This window comes from Cydia fagiglandana, chromosome 21, assembly GCF_963556715.1.
Source record: "Cydia fagiglandana chromosome 21, ilCydFagi1.1, whole genome shotgun sequence".
In the NCBI taxonomy this organism is placed as follows: domain Eukaryota; kingdom Metazoa; phylum Arthropoda; class Insecta; order Lepidoptera; family Tortricidae; genus Cydia; species Cydia fagiglandana.
In genome coordinates, this window is record NC_085952.1 from 960,126 (window position 1) to 986,408 (window position 26,283).

General features: G+C 37.5%; 1 protein-coding gene and 1 non-coding gene across 3 annotated transcripts in view; one reads left to right on the plus strand and one right to left on the minus strand.

The window, feature by feature from the left end:
* Positions 1-26,283, minus strand: part of LOC134675061 (alpha-2 adrenergic receptor) — a 683,584-nt gene that overhangs the window by 283,958 nt on the left and 373,343 nt on the right. The window lies entirely within an intron of this gene.
* Positions 12,776-12,847, plus strand: Trnac-gca (transfer RNA cysteine (anticodon GCA)). The gene has a single exon. It is a non-coding gene; the product is annotated as a tRNA-Cys (tRNA).

Below are 26,283 nucleotides of genomic sequence, written 5' to 3' on the forward strand. Positions count from 1 at the left end.
CTAGCACGGCACCCATTCCATTACTCAGGAAAGATCCAAGTATAAATTTATCCATTATTTACGCGTAGAGACTAGTTAACAATGCTTTTATATCATTACTGAAAATGTTCGTGATAAATGACAAATAAAATGAAAATTATCCTGAAAAATTATATTTTTAGTTAGTAGGTAGTCGTAAGTAGTAGGAGTAGTATTTTTATTGCTCAAACTATTATTGTTATTTATTTATGCAGGTACTTTAATTTTATTACTACACCTTATAAAGCAAAGGCCCCTGCCGCGTCTGTCTGTCTGTATGTTCGCGACAAACTCAAAAACTGTTGAACAGATTTTCATAAGAGTTTCACCTATCATTAGTGATTCTTGAGGAAGGTTTAGGTGTATCATATGTTAAGGTTTTGTATAACCCGTACGAAGCTGGGACGGGTCGCGATACTATAAAATAAATACTTTTCAGAACACGTATTACAATTTTAGTTTAAGACGCTCATACTATGTTATCCAGAATAAATCACGAAATAGACGGCGCGATTCGGGAAATGAAATAGAGATGCACTTGATAAGATATAGTAAAGATATGTGACGTTCCACGGCAGAAGGTACCATTGCCCCGACTGAATATTGGAGCGGCGTTAATAATAAGCGTAAGCGCCAGCCGCCACAAGGTACCTTTTTCCGTGGAACGTCACATATCTTTACTATTTCATATCTAGTGAATGTCTAACGGCGCGATATCTTAAAGTTCGAATCGCGCCGAGAGTAACAAGAGAGTCTTCTTAAATTCCGTCACCCGTAGGTACAGACGATGTTTACATTTTTCGCCTTATTACAAAGGCGTAAGGTCCAAAAGTGTAAACATATCTTTGACGTCGACTGAACAAGGACTCAACGAAAAGCACTACCACTCAGACATCTAGGTCGCCTATGGCACTCATAAACACTATACGTAGGGGCTAAAGGAATACTATAATGCTAACCATATAGGTAGTTATCATACTGGATGTACGCGTTTGCGTTAAGTATCATTTTGTATGGGATTTCGAGTTTTGTATGGGATAGACATAACGCAAACGCGAACGCTCGTCGCTATCGAATGCAATTTACACTCGACCCGATTTGAGCTTTAAGATACGGCAATAGATCTAGAAACGATATGGATTAGATATATCAGTGTCAAATCTGACCATGGTATAATAATATACTCCGCCTGGTACTCTCTTCCCGTCTTTTCTAGGTCACCTGACTGACACAAGCCTATACGTCATAATGCGACAGCGCTATATGATAATCCCACCAAAAACATAAATGTAAAAAAGGAGAGCCAAGTTCAATACAAAAATTATGCTTGGCTGTGGGGCTCGCCGCAAAAAGAATGGAGATCTAAATGAGTGCCACTGCCAAGTTTTATGCAAAATCCAAATATGTATTTATAGGAACAAAATAACATTATAAACAAGTATTAAACTCTATTTCTTTGCTTTATTGGATACCTATAACAATTGCTGTTATTTAAAAAAATGTGAGATCTTAAAGTAGGTTAGATCCCACCAAAAACATAAATGTAAAAAAGGAGAGCCAAGTTCAATACAAAAATTATGCTTGGCTGTGGGGCTCGCCGCAAAAAGAATGGAGATCTAAATGAGTGCCACTGCCAAGTTCTATGCAAAATCCAAATATGTATTTATAGGAACAAAATAACATTATAAACAAGTATTAAACTCTATTTCTTTGCTTTATTGGATACCTATAACAATTGCTGTTATTTAAAAAAATGTGAGATCTTAAAGTAGGTTAGATTTGACTTGGCCAGTTTTCATTATATCAATTTGTTTATTTGTTTATTTGTTTATTTATTAGGATCACCAACAGAAGATACAATTTACATACTAAATATAAGTAACATACTAAGAGGGCACATTTATTATTGCTCCCCCACTTACAGGCAATCACAGCATGCATTAAGTATTATAATGTATAATTTACACATTTAAGTTAACACTCAAGAAAAAACTAACTAAGTATAAGTTACAATAATTAGAATAAGTCACTATAAAATACTAATTAACAACTCAATATTAACAATAATTTTTCCACACAACGTAACTAAGGTGAGTTAGACGAGCTAGCTGAGGTTGCCAGCAGATAATAATTTGTTTTTAAATGAGGCTTCACTGTCGTGAAACACATCCAGTGAGGGGACAATGTTAGCATGCTTGTTGTATAGGCGAGCCAGGCGAGGCAGAGGGGAGTGAGCTAATAGGTTAGTTCGACTACGACGCACATAGAGTAAGGCACAAGGATAACGTGGCAAACGAGACGGCACTTTTAGCCCTATCTGACTAACCATATGCATGCAATCAATCTTGTCGTTTAGAAGCTTATGCATGAACATCAGGTCCAGCATAATACGCCTATTACTAAGAGATATTAATTTAAATTGTTTAAGTCTTGTATTATATCCTTGGCGGCCTGTTCCAAAGCGATACGCAAGATGTCTAGTAAATCGTTTTTGCAGTCGTTCAATCCTTTCAATATGTACTTTGTAACTAGGATTCCAGATAATGCTACAATACTCTAGTTTACTTCTTACAAAACAGTTAAAGAGGGTCACCATTGTTGAACATTCTTTAAACTCCCTAGCACATCTTAACACAAACCCTAGAGATTTAAAGGCAGCATTTATTGTTTTATCTACATGACTCACAAAACGTAATTTGCTGTCCATTGTGACACCCAAGTCTCTTATTTCATTGACTTCCTGCAAAGCCTTGTTGAGAATGAAGTATTTTGAAGGTATAGGATTTTGTTTCCGATTAAATTTTATGTGGTAACATTTACTAGGGTTCAGAACCATTTTGTTAGTCCTACACCACTTTACTAATACGTCAATCATTTTATATATATTGTAATTCTGATAAAACCTGGCCAAGCCAAATCTAACCTACTTTAAGATCTCACATTTTTTTAAATAACAGCAATTGTTATAGGTATCCAATAAAGCAAAGAAATAGAGTTTAATACTTGTTTATAATGTTATTTTGTACCTATAAATACATATTTGGATTTTGCATAGAACTTGGCAGTGGCACTCATTTAGATCTCCATTCTTTTTGCGGCGAGCCCCACAGCCAAGCATAATTTTTGTATTGAACTTGGCTCTCCTTTTTTACATTTATGTTTTTGGTGGGATATCAATACTTTTTGTAAAGAAAACTAGGCAGGTATTGAGATTTAATGTTTTTTCTTGTGTTTCCGCTGTATGGTTTTTACTTCTGTTCTTTGTATAATTATGTGGTACCGCGCGCCGCCGACGACACACCGTTGGCCGGTTGTTTAGAGCGTATTAAAAGTTTTTTGTATGGGGACACCACTTATTTTTTGACTAAACTTTATTTTAATATAGCAAATATAATAATACATATATTGGGGTAGTTTCAAATATCTGCTTGTAACGGTTCCAACGCTACAATAAAAAAATATTTTTTTGTATGAGGACCCCCCCTATTTTTTAATTTTTTTTTATTTTTAGATTTTTTCCTACGCTTACACACAATAACCGAGCTGGATTCCAAATTTCATCCTTCTAGGTCATCTGGAAGTAGGTTAGGTTTAGGTACTTATATCAGTCCCAATAAAAAATGTTTTTTTTGTATGGGGACCCCCCCTATTTTTAAACTTTATTTTATTTTTAGATTTTTTCCTACGGTTACACACAATAACCGAGCTGGATTCCAAATTTCATCCTTCTAGGTCATCTGGAAGTAGGTTGGGTTTAGGTACTTATATGTCAGTCCCAATAAAAAGTGGTTTTTTGTATGGGGACCCCCCCTATTTTTTAACTTTATTTTATTTTTAGATTTTTTCCTACGGTTACACACAATAACCAAGCTGGATTCCAAATTTCATCCTTCTAGGTCATCTGGAAGTAGGTTAGGTTTAGGTACTTATATCAGTCCCAATAAAAAATGTTTTTTTTGTATGGGGACCCCCCCTATTTTTAAACTTTATTTTATTTTTAGATTTTTTCCTACGGTTACACACAATAACCGAGCTGGATTCCAAATTTCATCCTTCTAGGTCATCTGGAAGTAGGTTAGGTTTAGGTACTTATATGTCAGTCCCAATAAAAAGTGGTTTTTTGTATGGGGACCCCCCTATTTTTTAACTTTATTTTATTTTTAGATTTTTTCCTACGGTTACACACAATAACCAAGCTGGATTCCAAATTTCATCCTTCTAGGTCATCTGGAAGTAGGTTAGGTTTAGGTACTATAAGTCATAAGTCAGTCTTAAAATTTACGACTTTTTGACCTTCATACCTTTATAACCGTTTGAGCTAGCTTCATGAAATTTAGGCTTCTAGATATCCTTATGGATATAATTAAACACACGTAGTTTTATGTGTTTACGTCAAAGATGTTTTGAGTTATAGAAGGGTCAAAAGTGGCACCAAGTGGTTCGTGTAATATTACACTCGGCGCTGGCTAGCCAGTTCCTTTGCTTGAACTTGGCTTGACACGCTGCCGCGTGTCTAGATATGCGATAGCGCTATATATAGCGGCCATGTTATTGTGACGTAGGCTTGTGTCACTCTGGGAAGAGAAGACCATGTTTTATTAGACTATGAATGTGACGTTTCTTCAAACAAAAACGTCAGTTTTGAAACTGACACATCTAATCCATATCGTTTCTAGATATATTAATTGACTTATATTAAAGTTCGAATCGGGCAGACTAGGGGTGCTGAACCATTAACTAGGTTAAGAATTCTAGTTGATTATTATATACTTGTTGATTATCTGGGCCCTATTTCACCAACGTGACAAATGTCGCATTTGTCGACATCACTGTTACTGACGTCACAGGCCTCCATAGGCTACGGTAACCGCTTACCAACAGACGGGCGGTGTGGTTGTTTGCCACCAACATGTTGATTAAAAAAAAACTCCACTATATCGCCAGTAAATAAGTATTTATTTTGCGAAGCTAATGACAATTGTCAAAAGAAATACGACAATTGTCACGAAATTCCGACACAGAACTCATTTGCTGTCAAGAATTACCGAAAGTTCTTTGAAATCTTGTGACAATTGTCATCATTATCATCATAAACATCACAAGAGAAATACTTGTTTTCTGCCGATATAATAAAAGTTTTTAAAATAATACAATGATGGTGACAAACAGGAATACGGCCCGCCCGATGGTAAGCGATAACCGTAGCCCATGGATGCCTGTGACGTCAGCAACAATGAGACTTGTCGAATTGTCGCACCTGTCACGTTGGTGAAATAGGGGCCTGGTCGGTTACATCGACTTTGCTAGTAAATTTCTACAGGCGTTGGTTTTTCAATGAATGCATGATGAAGATGAAAATTTTTCCCGGGTATGAAAACTACCTAGTAGTGGCATTGGCGGATTTGCCCTAAGGCAAAGTAGGCCCGGGCCTAGGGCGGCAAGTTTTTTGGGGGCGGCAAATTGTGACAAAAAATTCGATGATGATAACAAGAAATAACTCAAAATATGTAGTCAATATGATGGGTACTGAGAAAGGGGCGGCTACAGGGCCTGGGGCCTAGGGCGGCAAAGACTGCAAATCCGCCACTGAGTAGTGGGAAGGAGGGAGGGTAGGATAAGTCGCCCTAAAATAAATCATCTTTGTAGATATCAAAAATTACATGGAAATTGGTAAGATTGAACCAAGAAAAGTCTGCAACGATTTTGATAGTACATTGTAGTGAAAATGTTATTTTAAACGTCAATCTTCTATGACATTATGACGTATAAATAACACTTGCGCTGCGTGTTTATCAAAATCGCTGCAGACTTTTTTTGGTCTAACTCTATCTGAAGAATTATTTAGAATAAGTATGCATACATGATCCCAAGTATTCGACAAAGTCGAAAAAAATCAGAAAAAAATGTTTGTAACTACAAACTCTTCACTTAAAAAGCACGTATTATGTGCAAAGGTGAACTTATCCCTTTCAGCGATCTCCTCCAAATAACCGTAAAAAGTGATTAACAAACATCTTTTAACAATTAAATACCAAACAAACATCCTACATAGATATATATAAATGCTAACAACGTTAAGATATATAACATAGTAACCCAGAGGCGGTCCCTTCGAGCCTATAACTCTTAAAGGTCAGCCCAAGGTCATCTGGCAGACGGCCAGGCCCACAAATAGCTATGTAGATTTTTTCCTGGATCTGTTTGCCATTTCGGCTTTATTTGGGAAAATAATAATAGAATTATATCGATGTTTACAATGTAAACTAGTTCTGTGAGTTATAGGTCACGCAGGGGCCGATTTTTAGGGTTCCGTACCCAAAGGGTAAAAACGGAACCCTATTACTAAGCCTCCACTGTCCGTCTGTCCGTCTGGCTTCCAGGCTGTATCTCATGAAACGTGATACCTAGACCGTTGAAATTTTCACAGATGATGTGTTTCTGTTGCTGCTATTAGATACAACAACAAATACGTACTAAAAAGTACGGAACCCTCGGTGGGCGAGTCCGACTCGCACTTATACGATTTTTGAATTTCGACCGCTCGATTTTGTGTATTTCGTCCAATACTATTTCCACTACAAGGCATTAAAATTCTATACTAATCGAATTGAAAACGAATGGTTAACATTGTAAAAAGTAACAGTGGATCGACGCTTTTGATTCAAATTTTACTACACATAATTGAATTAGGTACTCGTATTCATTTCGTAAATGAATTGTTTCGTCACGCGAAACGCTAAAAAGGGGATATCTATTTTATACATCAAATTGATTTCTCTCAAAAACGGAAGAGCTTTAACAAAAATATACCGCAGACTTGCAATATTACTTTATTTTAAATATTCGAGCTGTATTTTTCATTTGCACTATTTTGTTGGTAGAGGTGCATTGGTTAGGGTAATTTTAGAATAAAACCGGGCAAGTGCGAGTCGGACTCGCGCACGAAGGGTTCCGTACCATAAAGAAAACGGTCACCCATCCAAGTACTGACCACTCCCGACGTTGCTTAACTTTGGTCAAAAATCACGTTTGTTGTATGGGAGCCCCATTTATATCTTTATTTTATTCTGTTTTTAGTATTTGTTGTTATAGCGGCAACAGAAATACATCATCTGTGAAAATTTCAACTGTCTAGCTATCACGGTTCGTGAGATACAGCCTGGTGACAGACGGACGGACGGACGGACGGACAGCAGAGTCTTAGTAATAGGGTCCCGTTTTACCCTTTGGGTACGGAACCCTAAAAAGGGAACATCTATTTTATACATCAAATTGATTTCTCTCAAAAACGGAAAAGCTTTAACAAAAATATACCGCAGACTTGCAATATTATTTTATTTTAAATATTCGAGCTGTATTTTTCATTTGCACTATTTTGTTGGTAGAGGTGCATTGGTTAGGGTAATTTTAGAATAAAACCGGGCAAGTGCGAGTCGGACTCGCGCACGAAGGGTTCCGTACCATAATGCAAAAAAAAAACAAAAAAAAGCAAAAAAATAACGGTCACCCATCCAAGTACTGACCACTTCCGACGTTGCTTAACTTTGATCAAAAAAAACCGGGCAAGTGCGAGTCTGACTCGCGCACGAAGGGTTCCGTACCATAAAGCAAAAAAAAAAAACAAAAAAAAGCAAAAAAAAAACGGTCACCCATCCAAGTACTGACCCCTCCCGACGTTGCTTAACTTTGGTCAAAAATCACGTTTGTTGTATGGGAGCCCCATTTAAATCTTTATTTTATTCTGTTTTTAGTATTTGTTGTTATAGCGGCAACAGAAATACATCATCTGTGAAAATTTCAACTGTCTAGCTATCACAGTTCGTGAGATACAGCCTGGTGACAGACGGACGGACGGACGGACGGACGGACGGACGGACGGACGGACGGACAGCGAAGTCTTAGTAATAGGGTCCCGTTTTACCCTTTGGGTACGGAACCCTAAAAAGGCAGGTTATGGATTGTGGTAACATTATAATTGGGGCAAATTCGGTAACGGAATAATTACAAACATCGCATGTAGCTAACTATAATTTTTAGGGTACCATACCGAAAGGGTACAACCCTATTACTAAGACTCCACTGTCCGTCTGTCTGTCCGTCTGTCGGTCCATCGGTCTGTTCGTCTGATGTCTGTCACCATGCTGTATCTCATGAACCATGGTAGCTAGACTAGTAATTTTCACAGACATTACATCAGTATTTCTATTGCCGCTATAAGTAACAACAAATACTAAAAATAAAATAAAATATATAAATATGTATTTAAGTGGGGCTCCCATTCCGCAAACATGATTTTTGCCGTTTTTTGTGTAATAATATAAAACCCTTATTATTATGAAATAATATGAGTCCAACTCGCACTTGGTCGGTTTTTTATATTTAATTTTACTGCGTGAAATAATGATAATGATTGATGAAAAGTATCCTATTTACGTATTCACTCTCCCGGGCCTCAAACTATGTAACTCCAAAACGAATTTCACCTAAATCGGTTCAGCTGTTTAAGCGTGAAGAGGTTACAGATATACAGACAGAGTTACTATTGCCACAGATTACATAATAGTTCAATACGATAATTGCATTTATAACTAATATTTGTAGGGATTTAATAATAATATATTTGTAACCTTCATATAAAATTTACCTTATAGGTAGGTATACATTTTGTCTCAAAACTACAAAAAAACCTTACTAGACTTATCGTGTGCAAGCTTAGTTTTCCGCATTAATGCTTTCCAAATAACCTTAAAACTAAAACCAACCTTAACCACTATAGTTTAAAGTTCAAATTCCCTAACACAGTATTAGTATCAAATTAAGTTTTTAGGATAAAGTTCGGGTAAAACGGAGCACCAGGGATTTTGGACGAAACTTGCCGCGTTTCTTATCAAATGAGTTATAGCGTATAGCGGCACAAGAGGTGTATTTCTTGGCTTATTTCACAGATCATTTCACTATTAGATAAACGGTCTAGCCTAGCCGGTAGTGACAAATGGAAGATGGAGGTCCCGGGTTCGAATCCTGGCAAGGCGAATTAGTGCAAGCACAGAATAAATAATAGTACCAAGTACAGAAGACTCACTCTCTAATAAAAGGCGTCTGTTACGATCACCACAAATATGGCCGCTAGGTGGCGACAGCGCCACGCGCGGCTTACGAATATGACTTTCCCCAAAATTGAGGCGGAACGGATGTACTTTTAGCTACCTGTAGCAAAGCGACGAAATCGCGGAGTGAGCCACGCCTGGTGCGAGCGAGGTGCATAGAAATTAATGTCAGTACGAGCGTGATGCACAGAAAGTAAGTTACGTAGTAGACGCTAGCGTAATGTATGTCAGTGTTGACACTGTCGGTGACTTGTGGTAAGGCTACGAGTGTGCATGAGCTGTAGGCCTAACGCATGAATGGCGCGAAAGTATCTCGTGGCAAGATAGATTACCAGTCTTTTTCTAACTATGTTAATAAAAGAGAGACGGGTAGTCTATCTCGCCGCGAGATAGGTACTGTCACGCCAACCATGTGCTTGCCCGGCTGTAGTATTTCACCTAAAATAACGTCCATGTGTGCACTCTGAGGCCTTCGAGAAAGCTACGCGGAGTCTGTAGATAGTCGTCTATGGCTTATTTACAAAATGGGTCGGAAATCTAGATGTTGTGTTGCGATATGCGGAAATTTTGAAATGTTAATTTGTGAGCTTGACTGCCGTTTTCCTAGGGGTTAATGGGAGAGAGGAAAAGATAATCCTTTTTGTTGTAGATTTTCCTCCAAACTTACAAATTATAATAATAGAAGTAAGTTAGACAACTGAGTTCCATTTTTATCGCTTTGTCACCATACCTGTCACGTTCTAACAAGTATGTAAGTGCGAAAGTAACGGGCATAGAGACAGGCGATAAAAATGGAACCTTGCTTCGCTCGCTGGTTAAGAAAACATACAAAAAGATGGTATAAGATTGTGTACGTAACCCCCTCATTCATAAACGCGCTACAAACCTCAATAATTATTAGCTATAATCGTTTGTCCTTATCCCTCATTTTGACTTATGTATTTGTAAGAAAGGGATCAAACATAATTTAACTAAGACATTAAGAGACCATATACATCTCTTAGTAATTGTAATACGTTAGATTGAATTGTTAGTAATATTTTGTAAAATTGTTGATATTATTATTTTTGCTTTTATGTAAATTCAATGTTGACGTGTAAAAGTGCCCTTGTGGCCTATTTGCTGAATAAATGTTGATGTTTGATGTCTAAATCAGGCCCGTAAAGTTTTATGAATAAGGGTGATACTGCCGTATTCGAACTTCAAGATATTCACAAGAGACGACACGTTCTAGATCCATTCTAGATACGTTATAGTTTAGATATCAACTAGTTCTCTTTTGCAGCGCAATTCGGGCAACCAATGTCACTTTTACGTTAGATAGAGTAAGATATCTTTTAGATGTGAATTAGATCTCTAAGTCATATCCTGTGGAAATCGTTCAAGAGTATCTCCAGAATCGCGCAAGTATCAAATTTAACAGGTTAGATCTTAATTAAACATATCGTTATCGTATCTTGGTGATATCTAATAGATGTCTATTTCATAATCCGAATCGGGCCCATAGTATTTTAGACCCTGACAAATTAAGGGTCAACAGCCGGTCATACGCTCGGTTACATTTTAAATCCCGTTTTTTAATCAGGCCACTTCAGACCTCTGCAAATAACATTAAACTCGTTCTAATTTAGCTCCGCCATATTTAAATTTCTATAATTACCCGCCTTTCTTAATAAGGAAATTTGGAAAGGTTAAAACCGGGTTACCAAAAAGTTCCCTGTGATGCATGTATTATAATAACATTAAAGCGAGTTAAAATTATGTTAATTTGTCGGTAATTTGAGAAAATTTTGCTGAGATTAGGATGTACGGCGCGATTCGGGAAATGAATTAGAGACTAACTAGGTACGATATAGTAAAGATATGTGACGTCCCACTGGTAAAGGTACCTTATGGTGGTTGGCGCTTAATACGCTATTATTAACGCCGCTCTAATATTATTGCGGCGATATGCGACGTAAGCGCCGGTCGCCATTAGGTACCTTTTTCCGTGGAACTTCACATATCTTCACTATTTCATATTTAGTGAATCTAATTCATTTCTCGAATCGCGGCACCAACAGTCATAAGGTACCTTTTGCAGTGGAACGTCACATATCTTTACTATTTCATATCTAGTGAGTTGTCTAATTCATTTCCCGAATCGAGCCGGTAGTGCCTAAAGTAAATTAATGGATATGGGACCATCTTAGAATCATTCGGAAATGAAGCTGCGAACTGTAGTGTAGTAGGTTATGGTCCTGGGTTCGAATCCCGGTAAGGGTAGTTACGTGATGAACACATATATTTGTTCCCGAGTATATACCTATTTAAGTATTTGTGTATAGAAATCACAACACAAGCCTTCTTGAGCTACCTACCGTAGGGCTTAGTTAATTTGTGTAAGGATGTCATACTATAATATATTTATTTAAGATGACTCATATCAACCGGAATATGATCCGTGATTACCTTTTATATTGTTTTATATATATAAGTCTAGTGAAACTAACTGTAAATCATTCAAAACTGTTATTTAAGATGGTCTCCACAATATGTAGGTATATATAGGTACTTATATTTAATTACTTTGCACCGGTTCCCAAAACTGATTGACCTCACAGCCGTCATGTCACGAGTTATCAATTAAAATAGTGGAATAGCTGTTAACAAGCCCGATGGAGCGTGCATTCAATCAACGAAGGGTCGGTGACATTGCAAAAAACCGGTCTAGGCATCTAGGTTATACTTTACTACCTAGGTATTGTAGCGCCAATATTGGGTTAGAATACTTAGAATGGCGTGGAGTACTGTCCGCGACAAATATACATATAGTAATGGCCTAAGTGGGTAAAATATCTGGATACATCCATATTTCTAATGTAACAAAGGTCAGTATACTCGTAATATGATTTTTACCTACTTTACAATGAAGTAGTGAAAATATAATCATTTATTTACATAAAATATATATACAGTGGTACTACTAAACGAAATTAACTAGCTTAAATCTAAAATAGGCCCCTGAGGCATTGTATCAGGGATGCTGGCGGCATTTCCTCGCTGTATCGCAATGCTGATACGTTGTGCGAGGTAGCCGCCAGCTCCTCGGTCACCAGTTATTATCATGCCGCGATCAGAAAGGGATTAGAAATAACAGATTTCCATACACTTACGTCAAAATCAATATGGATTGACAGCTATCTCAATCCCTTTCTAATCGCGATTCAGTAATACGTCAACCAGACGCTTCGCGATTTCTGCGAACAACTTATGCGCGCTGGGACCCCATGGACCTAGAGTTTCAACTCCAAAAGTAGTGAAAATGAAAACAAAATGAAGTAGGGAAAATTTAATCAATTCCGTAGATAGAGCGAACTGTAAAAATAATTTATTATGACCATGTAATTTTGCAGCTGGGTGTAGCGTTCATATAAGTATTTTACTTTGTAAGACAATGTGCCAAAATAAAACTTATTTAAATTACCTGAGCAATGTACAGCGTAATTACTAGATTACAGCTATATGTATATTATGTTTGGTCGTTTTATTTTACTTAATTAAAATAAATATAATAAAACAAAATATTAAATTATTGACTAACGAGTTAGGTAAAACAGTAACGTGTTAAGCGGCGCATAGTTACATACTATTTCGCACGCATCGCCATCGGGGATATAGCTCAGTGGTAGAGCATTCGACTGCAGATCGAGAGGTCCCCGGTTCAAACCCGGGTGTCCCCTGGCTACTTGCCTTTTTTTTTCTTTTTTCTGTTTATTACCTATATTCATTTACTTTTAACATAATTTTATGATCAAACGAGGTATCGTAATTTTAATTAATTGATTGCATTATATTATGGGTCATGTTACCAGTCTTTGTGAAACATAATTTTTTCGAAAATATCTTTCTTATTAATAAAAATATGTCGCAAAAATGATATCTTTTACTTAAAATAAAAAAAAATATACTTAGTTAAATATTATGTTATACCTTTAAACAAGCAAATCTTGTTTATAATTATGTACCTATATTTCGGGGATCTCGGAAACGGCTCTAACGATTTCGATGAAGTTTGCTATATGGGGGGTTTTCGGGGGCGATAAATCGGTCTAGTTAGTTCTTGTCTCTAGGAAAACGCGCATTTATGAGTTTTTGTATGTTTTCCGAGCAAAGCTCGGTCTGGCAGATATTGAGTATAGTCCGTTTTTTTAGCATTAGAAAGAACTTGGCAGAAGTAAGCTTGTGGTTCCAAATCCGGCACTTTTAGCTGTAATAATTTGAAGTAAATTATATGAATTGACCATGCTACATTAGATAATTCAATAATTATTAACAATTAAAGAGCCTGACAAAAACTGCACGCTTGCTTCTGTGGAGTTCTTTCTAATGCTAAAAAAACGAACTATAGGTGTAATATGCATGACGTATGCGGCTATAGCGTCACCATCATGTTTTATCGGCCAATGACACCGCTTCAACGAAACGTTCACATGATCATATTTGTATTATTTTGTATGCAAAACTGTGTTAGATTAAACTAATAGAGTGTTATTGGCCAATACATAGTAGAATAGAATAGAATAGAATAGTTTTTTATTCGTAAACACACAGACAACAGACATACATAGAAAAAACATAGTGAAAAATAAAGTGTCACGAAATGGTCCCATCTCAGCATGTTGCTGGCGACTTCCAGCGCTGATCTTCCGATTAGACCATCAAGTGAGAAATAATCACGGAAGGTAACAGACAAAATAAGTAAAGAAACATAAAATAAACCGAAAAATAGATTACACACATTTTACACAGCTAATACAAAAAAGAGATGAATTAAGTACACGGATGAGTAATTTGATTTGGATACAATATTGGTCTAATATGCCTACAAATGAGTAGTTTAGCATACCTATGCAAATACTGCTAGACTCTTTCTTAATTCTAAATATTGTAAGTTATTGACTGAATTGTAAATTTTATCTTTGTCGACATTTTTGTCGACATTATATAAATCTTAAATATTGTACCTAATTAATTGACAATTTCTCTGTTTGCATGTTTTTTTGTAATTTTTTTCTGACGTGTATATATTTTTCTAGTGTGTAAGTGAATTATTGGTGTAGTACTGTAAGCTTGCACTTTATTAAATAAATAAATATAAATATACTTAGGTACTCATATTATTGCTGCCTGGTCCGAAAATACGTTAACAAAGATTTTTTAGGAACATTTTCTGCCTTTACATACCTTATACAAAATTTCACTAAAAATTAAAACTACAATCATTTAGCTTAAAGTATTATCTTCGAAATATTTTCCTTTAAGTAGTATTGCTACAAAAACGCAAACGTTTGTTAACCCTTAACCAGGCTGACAGTTCAAAAATGACAATCAATCTTACTCATCGAGAATAGAACACATACATATATGTTTGAAGTACCGTATGTGGGAAATATACCGGGTGTGGCCAGTAATACGAGCAAAAAACTAAATTGTAAAAATAACTTGTGGTTTGATTTTTAAAGTTTATTCTAAGACGCAATGTATTGCGAATTTTGTTATGTTTAAGGCGTGACAAAAAACGTCAATCACAATGATATGGCGTGCCGATGGCATCCATTGATGATAACATTTATTTTGTATGAAAAATAGGGCGTCTAAATACTTCATCATTTTTAAAAGTTTTTGAACAAAAGTGTCACCGTTTATAATCTATGTTTTAATTATTTGTTCATGTTACAGGCCAGACCCGGTATATCCCTTAGTCTGGTAAAGGGTTAAAATTAACATGAATATGTCGCAGTAAAATAATTGACAACATATTTTTGGGTCACCCTGTACCTTTTTGATAATCATTAATAAATCAAGTTTAGATATTTCAAATTTGAATTAAATGTCCTCTATTCGATAACATTTCTATCAAACAGGATCAAATAGGATTTGTATTTAAACGGAGTGGTTATCTTAAATCTTTAGCTGAATGGTTGACAGTATTTCACATCGGCCCACCACCTACATCTTTTGCTTAACGGTTTGACTATCCCAAATCTGTACTAAAACCGATTAAAAGATCTTTTACGCGACAACGCGTACCATTAATCTTATAATAGGATTAAAATATCAATGTCTCTGGTTCTAGCCGAGACAGGCATTTAATTAGGAATGGATGTGTTGTCTAGTTAAAAGCTAGGAATAAAGTACAGATGTTTGCGTCAGATCTGTTAGGGATCTTGGCGGATAAATCTGTCAATTCTCGGCGAAATTAGGCACAGATTTCTCAGACACACAGACGTAATATGAGACCCCAATCAATATGAAAGCCGCTTGGGGTCTGACAATGGTCAGGAGGTACGATGAGGCACAAAAATAAAAATAAATTTTCCTCTATCTTATCACAGTGACAATATTATGAGATCCCTAGCGGTTGTCATTACGATTGTCACCGTGATAAGTTACAAAACTGCTCAGAAATTAAATTCTTTGACTGTATCTTATCTATGTAAACGGATAATCGCGTATAATGAATTTAAAATACATAACAAAGTTTAAGGTGGTTCGCTTTTCATACAAAATTCAATCAAAGCTCATTAAGTAACTACACACTATTAGTACACAAATATTTCCGCATTTATTTTCTTTCGAATATTCGTTTGCGCGAAATTAACAGGAAAACAATGTTTCATACAGAAATCATGCAAAAATCATAGTTAACTTTTCATCAATTTTACGTATGTGTGTGTCACAAATGTCGTGTACAGATACATTTGCGACGTTGCCATACCATTTCCGACGTTGCCGGGCTGACCACGGCTCGAATTTGGAGTGCCGTCATGTTTAGTGCAATTTTGTTGACACTGATATTTGACAGGTAGTTAATTGACCTAAGCGAGAAGTTCGTCAGCTTAGCTAAGAACTATCATGGCGTGTTATGCAAACAGTCGCTTTTTTGCTTGCAAACGGAAGATACCCGGTTCGATCCCCAGTCATTGTATGCTGGAACATAACTTTTTGTATTTTTGTTACACCTAAATTTCGTATTATTTTTTTATTTCTATTTAATTTTTCTTATTATCATAAATCGATTATTAAGTATGGGCAACACGTATTCTTTTATTTTTACAAAGATAATTAGAAATTATACTCTACCTAATCTCTCTGATTTTTACAATCAGGACATCCTCACTGTAATAAAAACCGGGCAAGTGCGAGTCGGACTCGCGCACGAAGGGTTCCGTGCCATTATGGCAAAAAAAAAGCAAAAAAAAGCAAAAAAAAACGGTCACCCTCCATCATCCAAGTACTGACCACTCCCGACGTTGCTTAACTTTGGTCAAAAATCACGTTTGTTGTATAGGAGCCCCATTCAAATCTTTATTTTATTCTGTTTTTAGGATTTGTTGTTATAGCGGCAACAGAAACACATCATCTGTGAAAATTTCAACTGTCTAGCTATTACGGTTCGTGAGATACAGCCTGGTGACAGACGGACGGATGGACGGACGGACGGACGGACGAACAGCGAAGTCTTAGTAATAGGGTCCCGTTTTACCCTTTGGGTACGGAACCCTAAAAAGAAGTGTATAAAATTTCCTGTGGTTAAAAATAATGGATTTTGTCTATGAATGAAAAACACAATTATTACTATAGTTTGTTTTTTTTAGCATTAGAAATAAGGTAAACAATCTTGACGTGTCGTTTAATTGAAAAAACACATTTTAAAAATAAGTTACGGCAAATATGTAACAATTATAAATCTAATACGATCATTTATATTCTTCTGCTTTCATAAGTAATCGTTTTTGATTTTTAAAAAACCTGATAACACTGAGTATGTGGGGGAAGCGCTGCTGGCCTAGCGGAAAGCAATTCGGAGGTCGCGGGTTCTAACCCCGGCTCGTACCAATGATTTTTCGAACTTTTGTACGAAATAGCATTTGATACCTACCTATTTATACACCGATACCTATTTTTCGGTGAAAGAAAACAATGTGAGGAAACCGGATTAATCCAAATAAGTTTACTCTCTGGGGTGGAAGGTCAGGGCAGTCGCTTTCGTAAAAACTAGTGCGCATGCCAATTCTGGGATTAGTTGCCAAGCGGAGATTGAATATCTGGGAGACCGAACAAAGCTTACAAAACATAAAAACTCAAAAATGCGCGTTTTCTCATAGACCTAGCTAAGAGATCAAACCCCTTATAGCAAATTTCATCGAAATCGTTAGAGCCGTTTCTGATACCATCCAAATATATAAATAAATAATTATATATCTAATAATTGCTCGTTTAAAGGTAAGATAACACAAAGGAGAAACAAAAAGAAATTACCTACTCGCACCAGTCTTGAACCCCAATCCTCTTGCACGTATTTCCACGAACATACCGTTACGCTATTGCAACATACTTACATTGTGTGAAATTGTCTACTACAAGGATCACGGAAACACTGTTTGCATGTGTGAGTAATAGTAGGAAAAAGCGTGACAGCAACACTCCGTCGAATTAAAAAGGTGGTTTTTGCACAATTAAGTATTCAATGTTTATTTTAATAGTTCAATATTTACTTAAAGAGTGCGCGAAACATACTTTTAAGTATACAAATACCAAGACCATTTCACAAAAAAATAAAATCTGAAATTTTGCAAAAGTGGTGCCATCTAGCGAGAGTTAAGTTTTGAGTAACCTAGGCGAACCACCTTAAAATTACGACTACGCTGTAAAATACGTCTACGTCATACGTATATTTTAAATTTATTATATGCGATATAATCCGTTTATACTTAGTGACTAATAGTCATAGTGATAGTCATGAGAAAAGGCCTGTGTACACCGGCTTGCGTGTGCGTGACGTGCGCTAAAATGTTGGAGCCGCACACGCACACGTCACGCAAGCGGTGTGCCGTCTCTTATAAGATCTGTATACTACAACGCAGCACGCGCACGTCAAGCACACGCAGCCGGTGTGCACAGGCCTTAACTGTCGCGGTAGCCGAAGACAATACATAATATGTAGGTATCTAATGTATTGGCAGTGTCTCACTCCGCGATTTCGTCGCTTTGCTACAGGTAGCTAAAAGTACATCCGTTCGACCCCAATTTTGGGGTTTGCCATAAGCCGCGCGTGGCGCTGTCGCCACCTAGCGGCCATATCTGTCCTGATCGTAACAGACGCGTTTTGTTAGAGAGTGAGTCTTCTGTACCTAGTCCTTTTTTTTTATTCTGTGGTATTGGTAGCAATGCTTGTGCTCACCTACTATAGCAAATCTAAACGGGGGCTATTACCAAACTGCTCGATAATGAAACCGATAAATACACGAGCGTAATTAAACTGCCTCGAGGGGAGTTCTGATACTCAGCGCCTACCGCGAACCACGTTCCACGTGTTGCCTCTCTGTCGCACTTGTAAATTCGTACGTAAGTACGACAGGGAGGCAACAAGTCGAACGTGGTTCGCGGTAAGCCCTCCAGTGGAATTAGATTTGTAATGAGCTCAAATAGATAATACATTCATTCTGGTTAAGTACAGTTCGTTCGCATTAATTTTACAGTAAAACCATCATTTTCCGTCGGACTAGCGATGTTCGTAACGAATCAAATCTTTCCTAACTAGAAAGTATCGGCGCGATTCGAACTTTAAGATATCGCGCCGTTAGACATTCACTAGATATGAAATAGTAAAGATATGTGACGTTCCACGGCAAAAGGTAACTTATGGCAGCTGGCGCTTACGCTTATTATTAACGCCGCTCCAATATTCAGTCGGGGTAATGGTACCTTTCGCCGTGGAACGTCACATATCTTTACTATATCTTATCTAGTGCATCTCTAATTCATTTCCCGAATCGCGCCGTATGACATCCTGGTCACTGTGAACTTGACGACGATGAACGATTTCATTGGTTACGGGCGTGGCTAGGCCGGCGGACAATGATGATTTTAGTTTACTGCATTCTTAATGCGAACGAACTATAGTTACTTTAGTTTTGACCATACATTTGATATACATTTTAGCGAGTTTTAAAATGTCAATCATTAAATCTTGCCTATAATATTTAAATAGCAATGCTTATGTGTCGTGTACGTATAATAGTCATAACATAGTAGGTATCAGGATATTTTAGATAAACTCACTAGGTACATACCTACTTAAGTAATTATTATTAAAATTCATTTATTTACATACCATATATGTATACAGTGGTACTACTAAACGAAATTAATAACTAGCTTTAATCTATAATAGGCTATTCAGGCATTGAATAAAAAATAATAATATAAAAATCTATATACATATTTTGACCTATCTATTACATGTAGGTATGTAAATATTATTCCTTCCATACCAGCCATATTTTTTATACATAATGTACAAAAGTACTTACTCGTACCAAAATTCTCATTCCCTCACCGGTCCCCTCGTGCCTAAAATCTTATACATTATGAGTATGTTCCATGCGTATTGTGAGACGTGGAAAATGTATTTTATTCTGACTTACTTCTCCACATAATATTGAAGTTAGATTTAGTGCGATTCTGTTTCGCTTGCCTAATATACCAGATCCAAAAGAATACCCTGAAACGCGTAAATTAGTGCAAATTATTATAGCTGGTGATTGATTCATCATCATCTCCTCCTAGCCGTTTTCGGCTACAGCGACTGCTATGCTACAGCTGAGAGCGTCGCTGGTGCGCTCTCAGGTGACTGACGTAGCCAATCCTTGCAGCAAATGTGCGGCCACATTCGCTGCAGGTCAGCACCCCTCCGATATAATTGTACGTGATGGCCACAGGTGGTCTGGCCTTTAGCTCGTCACGCTTAACGTCGAGCTCTGTGCGTCGCCTGGCTTCAAACTCACGCACCTGCGTCTGCACAATATGCCTCCACTGTGGACGGTCACCAGCCATTAGAAAAATGATTTAGTGGTGATTGATTAGAAAAGTATCGGTAGAATCCCTACTGATACTATAAATGCGAAAGTAACTCTCGGCCCGATTCGGACTTTGAGATACGTCAATAAAATTAATATTTAGATCTAGAAATAATGCATGGAGAAGGAAGAAAGAGCCTCTCACGTGAAGTTGGAATGCAGCAGAGTGGCCCCATACAGGGCAAAAAAACATCTCGGATCCCCGAGAGACCTCCCCGAGGTCCTACTCAACATCAAAGGTTTGATGGGATTCCTCGAGGAGCTGGGCTGGCAGGACTAGCCCACCTCTTACCACGCAAAATAGGCGCAAGACGAGACCTCGAGTTGCGGAAAATCGCCCGTTCTACAATAGATCTAGAAAAGATATGAATTAGATATGTTAGTGTGAAATGTGACGATTCTTCAAACAAAAACGTCACTTGTGACACTGACACATCTAATCCATAATAGTTTCTAGATATATTAATTGACGTAAATTAAAGTTCGAATCGGACCATCTCTCTGTTACCTCTCTTCACGCTTAAACCGCTGAAACGATTTAGATTAAATTTGGTTTGTAGGTATGTATGGAATAGTATGGATTAGTTTGAGGCCCGGGAAAGAACATGGATACTTTTTACCAATCATCATCATTTTTCATCAATTTATTAGTCGAATTTAAACTGTTGTGAGGGAGAACAACAACTGTTGTGTTGTGTTGTGTTGTGTGTTGTGTTGTGTTGTATTGTGTTGTGTGTTGTGTTGTGTTGTGTTGTGTTGTGTGTTGTGTGTTGTGTTGTGTGTTGTGTTGTGTTGTGAACTGTTGTATTAGATTAGTTTTAAATTTTCACCACCCAAATACACCCGCTTGTATTGTGTCATGGCCACATCTGTGTGTCCCGAAATGCGTCTGTAATGAAGGATTCAATTCGGTTGAATAAAAACTGATCATTATGTGTAATGTGAAAGGAACGCGGAAAAGGTTCCACGTGTTTCAAAGGAGGCTGTAATGCCTGTAATCAGTTTTAGCCGAATTCAGAAAAGTGCCATTGTGTTCGCAGTGAGGGAGATGCGTTTACATCGATGCAGAAGCGATGCTGAATTCAAAAATGCGACTGCAACGCTTCGGTCGTGCGGACTAAATACGAAAAGTGCTAATTGTCGAATATCTACAGTGGTAAAGTCCGATAAAATAATAACTTATGTAGGTTTATATGAAAAAGGAAAATTTTGAAAAGTGCCTGCTATAATATGTACTCCAATATTTTCGCAACATGCGCTTTTACAAGATTTTGCTTTTTTCATACGTAATTGGATGAGAAGGATTGTTAATTGTAATTCTAAGCTACGGTAATCCTTAAAAAGAATTAAAACTTGCCTGCTTAAGTTAAAATCCGTGGGACGTCACATATCTTTACTATATCGTATCTAGTTAATCTCTAATTCACTTTCCGAATCGCGCCGTAATTCTATAGGTACCTATATTAAATTTAGGCATGTGTGTAGAAACACAAATAGGTAAGCTGTGGGCGTCAAGTCAACGCCCTATATAGTGTGGAAAGATAAGTCGGGCCCTGGAGGGAAACTACCTTAAATCCTTAAGATGGCTCATTTTACTTAAAGGAAACATTCCTTTATTTTTTTAAAGAAACAAAACTGCATTCAAAGATTTTCTAAAACTCGCTTGCCTCGCCCGGGACTCGAACCGACTAAAAATTACAAAAAAAAAAACTCGCGATTTTATTCTACTAGTCGATACAGTTCATGTTAATGATAACATTTCTCCAAGAAACATTAGGTCTTACACTCGTCTGTCGTACAAAATATCCATAAAATGCAATATTTAGTAGGTACTCAAGATTTTTTTAGACAAGCGAAATTGAAGAAAAAAAAGATAAATACTTTGAATGCAGTTTTGTTTCGTTTTAAAAATAAAGGAATGTCTCCTTTAAGTAAAATGAGCCAGCTTAAGGATTTAAGGTAGTTAGGTAGGTAGCCCTCCAGGGCCCGACTTATCTTTCCACACTGTATATTAGAATCTAGCTAAGCTAGGCATTCACAAGTCTGTGTCTGTTAGGTTTAGGTACACGAAATTACTGTTTTAAGCAAAGCACAGATAATACTTGGAGCCTATTCGACTTGTCAGAAACAGGTCATGACGTGGCCACATTATGTGCACGTTTGTGTAAAATGATGATGACAAGTGAACATAATAGGGTGTGGAAGGTATGTAGGGGAAACTATGTCATGCACAAGAGAAGACGCGGAGAGTATTTACAAATATATTTACAATATTATTTACATCAATTTACAAATTCCACTGTAGAAGGTAGAGAAGCAATAGAGATGTACTCTCTCCAAGCAGGCTGGGGACCGAAGTCCATTGAGAGTTGGTCGGAAGTTATATATATAGAAACTGACATTATAACTCCGTAAGCGCGATGTAGGATCTCATACTAATTGCGTTCTAGACGTAGTATCTTCTTAGTAGTTTGTGCGTTCTAGCTCCCTAACGCCATCTGTTAGATTATAATGGGACGACGTTGGCAGTGACAGCTAGAGGAGACGCCACAAGGTATCATAGTAGCTGAGCACTGTGAGCACGTTTCTGAAAAACCATCAATTTTCGGGTTATTTCTAATCTGAATCACGAGGACTATCGATTTGAAAAGGAAAAAGTAACCAAAAATAGTCAGTTTTGTGACGCATTTTAACATAAGTACATTTTGTATGGACCGTCACAAAACTGACACCCAAATTTTGTATAAAAAACTTGGGCCAACTTTTTCTTTGTTTTCTTCAACAGTCCTCGTAATTCTGAGTCGAAATAACACAAAACTAAACTCTTTTTTAAACCCTCAGCTAAGTTGCGATCAGTCACTAATGAATTGAAAAACTTAACACCAACAATTTTGAAATGTCTTGGAATAATTATTATTGCCCAATTTCACTGCAGTGACATCCCACTTTTCCCAAACATCTAAACTGTCAATATACATGTACATCCCCTGAACATATGTCATTATAACTTCTGGCTAATTTGGGGGGTGATGGGCTAATACAAGTTGGGAAAAGCAATAAAAACTTTGCGACACAATTTCAGTATATATGTAAGTACGTGTGACGTAATACGTCGGGACGGTAGACAAGATGTGATTTCTTGGATATTTTTGGGTCATAGATGCAAAAAAAGAGACCAGTTTGGTTTGGTGCGGCCAGACACTTTGGTAGAAAAAAACGTCTTAACTAAAACATAAATCTTAAGAGGGAACAAACACAAAATTATGGATTTAATATTCAATTTTTACACATTTTAGTCAACGGCAAATTAAATGAAAAAAATCACAAGGAAACTGGACTATACTTGCAAGGGCATCAGGCTCCAAACAAAACATTAAAAGTAAAAAAAACCGGGCAAGTGCGAGTCGGACTCGCGCACGAAGGGTTCCGTACCATAATGCAAAAAAAAAAACAAAAAAAAGCAAAAAGAAAACGGTCACTCATCCAAGTACTGACCCCTCCCGACGTTGCTTAACTTTGGTCAAAAATCACGTTTGTTGTATGGGAGCCTCATTTAAATCTTTATTTTATTCTGTTTTTAGTATTTGTTGTTATAGCGGCAACAGAAATACATCATCTGTGAAAATTTCAACTGTCTAGCTATCACGGTTCGTGAGATACAGCCTGGTGACAGACGGACGGACGGACGGACGGACGGGCGGACAGCGAAGTCTTAGTAATAGGGTCCCGTTTTACCCTTTGGGTACGGAACCCTAAGAAAAGATTTATTCTGCATACCTAGGCACCAAAGACACCAAAGGCGACAATAGAAAATATGTGATATAACAACACAACACGCAAGTGGCCCAAATTAATTAAAAAAAAACCGTTAAACATTAACAAGCTTGTAGTCACAAAAACATGTCATAATTTATTAGGCTTCCGTACCCAAAGGGTAAAAAGCGGGACCCGTCTGTCCGTCTGTCTGTCTGTCGGTCACCAGGCTGTATCTCATGAACCATGATAACTAGGTACTTGAAATTTTCACAGATAATGTATTTCTGTTGCCGCTATAACAACAAATACTAAAAACAGAATAAAATTAATATTTAAGTGGGGCTCTCATACAACAAACGTGAATTGTTTTGCCGTTTTTTTTCGGAATCGTACGGAACCCTTCGTGCGCGAATCCGACTCGCACTTGGCCGGTTATTTATTAAAACATCGCTCAAAACACAACAGCCAACCCAATAACAATTACGAGTCTATTTATCGCCGCATCCGGTGAAAAACGCAACGGAAACGGCAACACTGGCAACTTCCGGTGGCGACAGGAAGCTCGCGTGTCCGCAGTAATGGCGGCTTCCGGACGCACGTCATTAATGGCCGTTGTTTTTTTTTAATTGTGTGTGTTGTAGAGATAAGTATATAATAAAGACTGCCAGTACGTAAGATTTTTATTTTATTGCTGTTTGTGACTGGCTTTGACTTGTTTAATCTGTATATTTTTACGTACAGTCAGCAGCAGAAGTTGCTAAGGGGGCCTGTTCTTCAAAATGATCTTGACGCGACTATATTGTTAAGGGAATAAGAGCGTGTCAAGGTAATTTTGAACACATCGCCCGCTTAGGAACTTCTGCTGCTGACTGTACCTGCCTATACCTCTGCATGTTTATAAACCAAAGTAAGTTATGATTCTGATTAGTATCCTGAAATTTCCGAAAAAGTTGAAACTTACCGCAACTTGCACATCTATATTTAATACTCGTCTTTATTTGGATGAGCTTTGAGTGCTTGCAACCATTCTCATTTAGAAAAATAAGAATGGTCTAAGCTTGGTCCGTTTGTGTTCCTACTACTTTGTGTAGATGCATCTACATAACATTTGATGGAGCAATTGGGTACTTTCCTACTATAGACCGACCGCCGTACGCCTGCCGCCCGCACCTCCCCCGCCACCCTTAGTCGTCCCACCCCGTCGCCCCCGTACCGCGCAGGCGAGGGCTCAGTTAAGCATCGGTCTATAGTCATTTCAGCTAATTTTTAAAAACTGTCAAAACGACTTGCCAATATGGAATTTATATGAAAACGAGTATAGTGACGACACGATCAACTCGCCTACTATTTATTAAATATACTATAATTGGGTTTAAAAATAACTGCTATTATGTTTTTCTAATAATTATCTGGTGCTTTATTTCGCACGGGTGAAATAACTTAGTTTAAGTAGAGGAAAGTACCCAATTAACGTTAATATTGACGCCACTGTTATTACAAGGGGAAGCGAAGCGTTGTTGAACATAAGCTTAACTATTTCTTTCTCTTTCGATGTGCGGGAGCTTAGCACGTGCCCATTTGTCGCTTGCCTAGGCGTGACTAAAGGCAACTTGTACAATATTTTGTACAAAAAGCGCTCCAGTTTTGGAACGCCTATCCTTTCTTTAGTTATATCATTGAAGGGAAGTGTCAAAGTCTGGCTCGACCGTCTCTTATTTTGAAATTAATTAAATATCCGAAAAATGTATTTAAATATCCGAAAAATTATACACAAAATATAAAAACATTGCTATCATAATATCAGAATAGGGTATAATAAATATTCACCCGACAAAAACCCATCGTCATAAGTGGCACTACGGGAAATTAAGTCATTATCTCTAATCAACGACGAAACGTCGCGTCGCGTGCGATAAATATGACGCGTCATTTGTCACCTGTCTACGTGATAAAGTTATTGTACGATAGTTGATTAGTTCAGCTCTGTAATATAAACAAAAATTAAAACTACATAAAACTACAACTGAAATTATAAATAATCACCCTAAACCGGCGAGCGTGTATGGGGAATGTTATGAATGTGAAGGAAGCGAAAGAGGTATGTCAGGATCGTAGCAAGTGGAAATCCGTGGTCTCTGCCTACCCCTCCGGGAAATAGGCGTGATTATATGTATGTATGTATGTATGAAATTATAAATAAAAAACTGGCTCCAGCTTGGTGACTTGTGGCAGGGTGCTAAGAAGGCTGACATTGCCGCGCTGGACGGCAATGCCAATACGTTGCGCGAAGTAGGAGCCAGCCCTCCTGTCACCAGTTTAGCTCTGTCTTCTTCTTCCTCGGTCCCTCATTGCTGAGGATCGCGACCATTTGTGTGCTCCGTCTCCACAGTGTGCGATCATGAGCCATATGGGTCACGCACTGCATGTTGCCACCAACCACCCTCTTCACATTAAATATAACCGTCTCCCTAACGGAAGCGGCTCCTAAAACTATTGCG